This window comes from Delphinus delphis, chromosome 2 (assembly GCF_949987515.2).
Source record: "Delphinus delphis chromosome 2, mDelDel1.2, whole genome shotgun sequence".
Lineage (NCBI taxonomy): Eukaryota > Metazoa > Chordata > Mammalia > Artiodactyla > Delphinidae > Delphinus > Delphinus delphis.
In genome coordinates this window covers 50,717,381-50,725,164 of record NC_082684.1, presented here as the reverse complement: position 1 = coordinate 50,725,164, position 7,784 = coordinate 50,717,381, and the positions used below count along the sequence as shown (strand labels likewise).

At 43.3% G+C, this 7,784-nt stretch overlaps 1 non-coding gene across 1 annotated transcript; it reads right to left on the bottom strand.

Annotated features, from left to right (window-relative positions):
* Positions 1-1,196: 1,196 nt before the first annotated feature.
* TRNAG-CCC (transfer RNA glycine (anticodon CCC)) lies at positions 1,197-1,269 on the bottom strand. The gene has a single exon. It is a non-coding gene; the product is annotated as a tRNA-Gly (tRNA).
* Positions 1,270-7,784: the final 6,515 nt, after the last annotated feature.

The window sequence follows — 7,784 nt, the reverse complement described above, 5'->3', positions numbered from 1 at the left end:
AGCTTGATTTCGTCGAGTGATTTGCAACTGTGTGACAGTCCTTTTTTAGGTCTGGAAATCATCTCAGAAAATTTAAATCATTTGCCAAAGGTCACTGAATAATGTACACGTTAGAGCTGGGGACTGGTGAATATTGATGAGAATCCAGTTCTCTTATATCTCGGAGTCACTTGGAGAAAGCGACTGTCATTTGTGACGTGTGTAACTTTGTTTGCACATGGAGTAAGTGAAGATTTTTGACACCCATCTTCTCCTGCTGGCTTTTTCCCCTGGTACTTCTAGGGCTTGCTTACTGTGGTGTCTGCTCTTACCATAAGTGAGCATGGAAAGCTACAAATCACATTTACTTTTCTTCTAGAAGCACATGTTCCTGCTGTGTTGGGCAGATTCAGCAGGCAAATCCACTTTGCCAACAGTGATACCATATTCCAGGTAATGATGTCCTTTGATCTTTTCAATTGGAAATGGTAGGCCTAAGCAAATTAAATCCAAGCAAGTACCATCAGTTAATGACTTCTTAATTATTAGATGTCTCATCTTCACCAGTTGTCTCTAAGATACCATATTAATTCACTATTCTAATATATTTGTCCATATTCCTTTGGGGGTTTCTTTTTTTTTGTAATTCATGTATTTTTGGGGGGGGAGCTTAAAATTACTTCATTTTATTCCAGATTGCATCCAAGCATAAACACACAACGTATTGCCTTTATAGCATAAAGGAAATCTATCAATAAAATTTAAACTATCAAGTTAACCTTTAAACTCCTCCAGAAAGAATCAGATACAGAAATGCAAGTAATACCACAATAATGTGCATATGAATTGCTATTAAATTTTTTTTTACTATGGTAGTATATATATATATTTTTTTTATACAGTAGGTTATTATTAGTTATCTATTTTATACAAATTAGTGTTTATATATGTCAATCTGGGGGGTTCTTTATTCAATAATCCTTTAGGTTATTCTTTAGTGTTTTGTTTCTTTGTTTTTATGGGTGTCACAGATTTCCCCCATATTCCTCTATATCTTTGGGATTATTTAACATATGTAGTCTTTTCCTGTTTATAGAATTTCTTTCTTTTTTTAAAAAAATATTTATTTATTTATTTGGCAGCGCCGGGTCTTAACTGTCGAACGTGGGATCTTTGTTACCTCGTGCGGGATCTTCCTTGCGGCATGTGGGATCTAGTTCCCTGACCAGGGATCAAACCTGGGCCCCCTGCATTGGGAGTGCAGCATCTTAGCCACTGGACCATCAGGGAAGTACTAGAATTTCTGATGTTTGGTAATAACTCAGGTAGATAAAATTCAGGCATTTTCTGGGGGTGTGGGTTTGAGAAGAGATGAGACAGTGGATGAGTTTGGATTTAGACTTATTTATTTAGGTGCCTCTGGTACACCCAGGTAGGTATGACCAGTATGCACTTAGAAATGGTTTGGAACTCAGACAAGAGTTCAAGGCTAGGTAGATCTTTGGAATTATCCGTTTTTAAGTAATATGTGACTCCATGAGAATAGATGTAAACATCCAAAGGAGAAAGTGTAAGTGGGAAAAAAGCTAGTATTAAGGGCAATCAGTGTGGTATGAGCGGCAGGTGAAGAGACAGGAAGACAGTGGATTCAAGGAGATTGGCAGAGAGAAGGTGAGAAGTAGTACTGAGAGGTTTTTTAGGATGGAGAGCGTTGACCATGTTTCTTAGGGAGAAGAGGGAGAGGGGGAATTACTAACAAGAGAGAAAATGAAGAAGAAAGAGGATGGGGGCTGTTGATGGTTTGAGGCGTCCAGGTGGTGGGGATACTATCAGAAGCACCATGTGGGTCTTGGAGGGGGGTACACATTCCTTCAGCTAGAAAGAAGGAGGTGAGTGAAAATGCAAGTTAGGAAGTAGAAAGGAGAGAAATGGAGGGAGATATCAGTCCTGATGCCCTTTCCCTTCTTTATGAAGCAGGAGGCTGGGTGATCTGCTGAGCAGGAAGGGAACGCTGGTAAAGTTTGGGAGCATCTTTATAAATTAAAATATGTAGTGTACCTAGATCTTGTTGAACTCATATATTACATTTCCATTTTGAAATCGAAGTCATTTTTCACTTCCTTCTGAACCTCATAACATCATGATCAAGAGACAACAACTGGGCTTCCCTGGTGGCGCAGTGGTTGAGAGTCCGCCTGCCGATGCAGGGGACGCGGGTTCGTGCCCTGATCTGGGAAGATCCCACATGCTGCGGAGCAGCTGGGCCCGTGAGCCATGGCCGCTGAGCCTGCACGTCCGGAGCCTGTGCTCCGCAGCGGGAGAGGCCACAACAGTGACCTTTGCATACCGCAAAAAAAAAAAAAAAAAGAGAGACAACAACTTACAACAAAAGCCATGGAGGCATGAGGGTCCCAGCACTGCTTGTAAAACTCACCCTGGGAATTTCTGACCAGCTGAAGGCTTGCCCTCAGATGTGCACCTTGGTCTAATATAGCAAATCTATGCAGATCTGATTGATGGCCGAGTAATTTATGTCTTAACTAAGCCCATAAATTGACACACTGTTTGAGATAGTTCTATCGTCTTTGGAGATAGAGTAAAAACTCCTTGGGGTAGGGAGGTCCCCTGAGAAACGTTAGTGTTCCTGAAGTAATAATAGGCTAGAAAGCCTTTTATTGTGGGATGCGTGTGACAGCTAAGAAATGGAAAGAAATAAATGTGAGTCACACAAAAACCTCATTCCATGACCTTCAGCCCATATTTAAGAAAATGCTGTGAGGAACTTTAATATTAGATATTTTATTTATATTTTATATAATATTTATAATTGCTATATACTTTGGCTTCACCTGGGATGAAAAATCAGCCGCACATCGTTTCACTTTCCTCCTGTTTTAACATACTTGCTGTTGCATGAGGCAGAATCTCCTTTAGCAGAGTGATCAGCTATGAGGAAAGGGAGCGGGGAGGACATACAGGCTTCTGTGTCTCAGTGGAGCCCTTAGAATTTTCAGACTTGCTCTATTTTCCTTCAGGACTCTAACTTTGCCCTGGATTTCCCACTTGGGAGCCTAACGTGGAGTAAGCCCAGAGCAGGCTCCCTGCCCCCATGCATCCACAGAACTCAGCAAAAGCTTGCCTCGTCTTGTCCGGACTTCCCACCCCACCTCAGGGCTAGGTACAAAGCAGTTGTCCAAACCTGAGGGAGGGCTGGCTAGAACCTGTTCACTGTTGGCCAGTGGGCAACTTTGGGGCCACTGGTGCTGTGGCTCTCAAGGCCCTGCTAATAGGCACACTCAGTTACACACAGGTTGGGGAAGGCTGAGGGAAGCACAGTCTGGGGTGACTTAGCCCTCCCTTCAGCCCAACCGACAACACAAGACCCTCACATACAGAGTGAACCGAGTGAAAAAGTTAAGGAAAATTAGAACAGGAAGCATTGGAAAGATTTTGCCTTCACTTAAAATTTCCCAGCTTTTCTTTTTAAAAGAAAATCAATGAATTAGCATCCGTTAAGCATTGGTATTCACGGCTTATAAATACTTTCTAAGACTTTGTAGTGCTCACTGTAGGTGTGTAGCATCGCCGTAGTTTTGAACAGTGCCCTTAGACCTCACTTAATTTTTCCCTTTCCAGAGGGTGTGTTCCCCTCTCACATCATAATGAACCTCTTGAAAACAGGTTGAAAAAAGGAGATTCTTTGGTCAGACACAGATCCTGAGGCTTTTGCCCTCCAGCGCTGACAGATGTGAGAGAGGTCTTGACCTCTAACAGAGGCTTTGTCTGCTCACTATGTCCGCCTGGCCAAAGCTGGCGAAGCAGCCAGGAGCAATCATAGATGTGGGGACGCTATGTCCCCAGCCATTGTCCTGACCCCTTGGACAGACTCTTCCTCCTGTGTGTGTGCATCTTCCTTCCTGTTTTTTTGTTTTGTTTTTTAAATTGAAGTAGAGTTGCTTTACAATATCGTGTTAGTTTCAGGTGTACAGCACAGCCATTCAGTTATAAATATATATTCTTCTTCAGACTCTCTTCCCTTATAGATTTGTTACAAAATATTGAGTATAGTTCCTCGTACTATACAGTGGGTCCTTGTTGTTTATCTATTTTATATATAGTAGTGTGTATATGTTAATCCCAACCTCCTAATTTACCCCTCCCCTCCCTTCCTTCCCGTTTTTATCAAGTGTTTTCTGTTTTCTCCTGAATCTTCAAACACAGTTTGTGTCTTATTTACTGTTGGATGTATCGAGGACACTGTTTTCCTGCCTCTGAAGAGCTTAAAAAAGAGCTTAAAAAACATATTCCTATTTTTCTGAGAATTTAGTTCTGCTTCTAAGTAGGGAGATGAAAATACTTTCTAATTCTATAGTCCTTAAGCTTATCCTCCCTCTTAACTTTACCAGGTAGCCAACAGGACTCATGGGCATCAGGGGAGAGGTAAGAGGGGAGAGATAAAGTGAAAATGTTGTTCTGAATGTGGGTGCTTGGCAGGTCTCTCTGTGCCTGAGCCGGGGAATTGCTATAGTAATCTAAAATCAACAGCAGAAGCGATCCAGGGCCAAGTACCGGGCAGCAATCAGGGTCATGGGTTGCAAGTTGATCTGGGAGTGAAATTACGAGCCTGTGTAAAGCTTTTACAGGGCTAGATTCCAGGAAATAAGGCAAATATATTTCCAAGGTAGCTCATTTAAAACTGGAGCTTACAAAACTTTAACACCCTTTTGTTCTCCCTAAGTGGCTGGGAATGTAGTAGACCATGGGCTAGTTTGTTTTCTGCTCAGCATCTCCCTTTCCATCTGGAGGCAATGCCACATCGTGTGTCAAGGTGCAGTGCTCCACCCTGTATCAAGGGCGATCCCCCCTCCCTACCCCAGACATTCAGGGTAGGAACCAGTCTCAGCCAGTCAGACCCTCCTCTCTGGGACTTTGAATATCAAAGGAGTGAAGCAAAGATTCAGAGATGGTTCAGAAACCACTTGCGGCGATGATGTCGTGCTGTGGGCAGCAGTGGAGTTCTAGCAGGGGCAGACAGTCCTGTGGCATGACCTTGGCTGTGGTCCCTACTGCCCATCCTCTCTTGGTGTCCAGCCCGTTTCCTGAGTCTTGGCCTCCAGCCCTCCCATTCATCCTATGAACTCTTCAATATCCTCCCAATGCACTCCAGCTGAGAAAAAGTGAGCATGGCTGTCTTCTGCTGCTTGCAGTCAAGCATTAGATTGGGCCGTCTGATGTTCCGGTCCTCAAATGCAAAGAGGTGTTTCTGGTGCTGCTAGTTGGTCTCTATCTAGAATGGTCTGGCACCACGTGTGCTGTGCCCCTCCACGTGAGAGCCTCTGTACTTAGAGATTTTAAGACAAGTCTAGAGTCAAGGGTTTCTGGCATGTTACCAAAGTGGACACAACTAACTTAATGTAGAGAGGAATTTCACTGAGTAAGGGCCCTAAATAGTCAATGTTTGCAGGTGTGACTCCCAGGCCGCAGACCTAGGTGGCAAGGGATACTGAGTTTTTTCATGTATTTAAATCAACTTAACTTCAACCTCACCTTTTCCTACACAGCAAAAAGGAAATATACCCACAGGCTTACCTGACTGCCCCCCAGAGCCTCCTCACCCCAAGGGTTGTTTGGAAGCCCCGGGTCTCATAGTGCCAAGATACAGGGGAAGGCCCTCTGGTCTTCAGTCCCTGGACTGTATTGGTGTCCTCTGAGACACCCACTGCCCTGGCAAGTACAGTCCCTTCAAACCTACTGGCTCTGTTTTTTTCTCCCGTGGCACTTGAAGCCTGGGGACCTTTGGCAAGTCTACTGCCTAGAGTTCTATCTCTTTAGGTGTATTATAAAGCTGAGCCTTTGAACACTTGGTCACCTCCTTAGGGCATTATTATGGAGATGGCTCTGGGCCCTGATGCATGAGGGACCCATAGACCTCTGTCCTTGCCTCCTGTCTCCTGGAATCTTTTAGTTTGACGAACATTCCACTTTCTTCATGTTTCCCTTACAGGTCCCCGCAACCCGCCTACCATACACGCACCCCACAAATTAATCAATGGCTTAAGCTTTGGAAAACAAAAGAAGAAAAATATATTGCAGGCAACTTGTGCCTTATGCTCTGCCGCAAGCATCCTTTGCTCAAATGGTAGAAGGGAGAGAGCAGTCATTGCATGGGGTGGGAGGGGAATAAAAACAAATTAATAGGTTAAAGAAAAGTCTTGTCAATAGCATTTAAAATTAATGAGGGGAAAAAGAAAACGGAAGTGCTGAAATGCTATCAGCTGCCAGACAGAAGGGTTAATTGGCTTTGTATTTGGTGTCACCATCTTCTTTGATTTCTTAAAGTTTCATAAGTGATGCAACCTCATCTCTAAGCTATTCTGGTATGAAAAATGTCACTCCCTCCTTTACCCCTCTAACTTTTTAGAGTAAGGAATGAGGAGTGTTTCTTGTCTACATTCTGTAAATCAAGTCAGCAATTCTAGCTCTAATTAATATGGGACTTCTACTCCAGCTGGAAACAAATATTTGTGTAACAAATGAAAGAGCATGTAATCCACAATCAAGCTTCTTACTGAGCCCCTTGTCCCAGCTGCTTCTCTGAATAGAGTCCACTTATTATTAGAGTCTCCAATCTTGTGTGGCAAGGCAGCTTAGGTGAGGTATCTCTGTTGGTGTGTGAGCCTAGTAATTTACTGATACATTTAAAACAAGCATATGCTAAAATCTTTTATTCATTATAGATGCTGATTCCAAGAAGAAAAGGATCCCCATTTTGGGAATTTACAGGTCTAATTCATCCCACACATATGAAAGCTGGATTCTGGTAAAATTGATGAATCACTAGATGAGGGAAGGTCAGGTCTTCTTAAACGCATAACCATGATTGACTTTGAGTCACAGAAACTCTGATGCAAATGGGTTTAAACAATAGGGGGATTTATTGTTCCATTTAAAAGGCCAGAGATGGGTTGGTTCTAGAATTGGTTAATCCAGTGGCTCGGTGACATCATGGTAGACCTAGGTTCTATCCAACTTTCCTCTCTGCCACCCTCTAGGCATCGGCTCCTCCTTTATGGTCCCAAGACAGCTGACGCACTTCTAAGCACCGAATCCCGGCAGGATTTCCAGAGTCAGAGGGAAGGAATGGTTACTTCTTGCCTGTCACTCCTTATTAGCAAGAAAATTTCTCCCAGAACTATGCCCCCACCCAGCAGATTTTTTCTCATGTCTCACTGGCTAGAATTGAATTGAGAACACCGCCTCAGGGCTTGACCACGGTGCCCTTTCCATGGCACCTGGCCATGGGGACCAAATTTGGGTTTTCTCAAGAGAGGAAGGGATAGGTTAAGTCGGGTGACCAGCAGTGTATATCATGCCAGCTTATCCCCCATGAGCTAATAAATGGCTTGTAAATATGTTTTCTGGAATGTAGTTAGAAGTAAATATATGATGTTAATAATACTCTATTAACTGCTTTTTTTTTTAGTCTCAATTTTAGTTCCCCAACCAGGGATTGAACCTGGGCCCCCAGCAGTGAGAGCACGGAGTCCTAACCAGTGGACTGCCAGGGAATTCCCTACGCTATTAACTGCTAAATGTTTCATTTGAACTTTCATCAGCTTTTGGAAGACACAAAATAATTTTTAGCGAGCACCTTTAAGGATCTAATCCAGATCATTTTCACTTATTTCAGAGATGTGTTAGGAGTCAGGGAGATGTCATACGATGTGGCGGCTCCTACTTCTTGAGAGTCATCCTGAATTCTAAGACGTCTTCCCCAGCTCCTCGTCAGACTCATCCAGTCATTG